This window comes from Bison bison, unplaced genomic scaffold, assembly GCF_000754665.1.
Source record: "Bison bison bison isolate TAMUID 2011002044 unplaced genomic scaffold, Bison_UMD1.0 scf7180017864313, whole genome shotgun sequence".
Classification (NCBI taxonomy): domain Eukaryota; kingdom Metazoa; phylum Chordata; class Mammalia; order Artiodactyla; family Bovidae; genus Bison; species Bison bison.
Window position 1 is genome coordinate 2,768,533 of NW_011494885.1, and position 625 is coordinate 2,769,157.

Sequence of the window (625 nt, forward strand, 5' to 3'; positions counted from 1 at the left end):
CGGGCTGGTGCGCGCCTGCTGTGACCTGGGCATGAAGCCAGTGCGTCCAAGCCCTGGCTTCTCCTCGTCTTGAAACAGGGCTGGATGTGTGTCCTGCTGAAGAGTGAGTACGTGAGGGTGGGGCAGCCCTGCCCACGCCTGGCTTCCCTCTTGGCCGTGCCCTTTTCCGGCTGTGCAACTTGGGCAGGTCTCTTCACCTCTCAGTTCCTCAGGTTTGTCGTTTGTAAAATGGATCTGCCTCATCAGGCTACTGAGACGGGTAGCGTGTTCATACCTGGGATGAACACAGGCTCGGGGGCCCTGGTCCTCATTGTATAAGTATTTGCTCATGTTAGGATAATTGTTCCATGAATGGCCACTGGGCAGGGCTACCAGGCCCATGTCCTGATTGCCCTGTGGCTTTGGGCCTGTATTGCGGGGAGAGCTGAAGCCGGCTAACCGCCTAGGGTCTTTCCCTCTGCCGTCTGTTTCCCTAAGAAGCAGGCGAGATTGGCGACCTTGGTACCTCCTGAGGCTCAGAGGGGCCAAACTACTGGGTCAGACCCAAAAAGTGAGGAGAGCCCAGGTGCCCCGAGCCCTGCTGGCGTTCTTGGCCCCAGGGTAGTGCCAACAGGAGCAGGGTTGG

At 58.7% G+C, this 625-nt stretch overlaps 1 protein-coding gene across 1 annotated transcript in view; it reads left to right on the plus strand.

Moving 5' to 3' along the window:
* PPP5C (protein phosphatase 5, catalytic subunit) overlaps window positions 1-625 on the plus strand; it is a 21,051-nt gene that overhangs the window by 15,762 nt on the left and 4,664 nt on the right. The window lies entirely within an intron of this gene.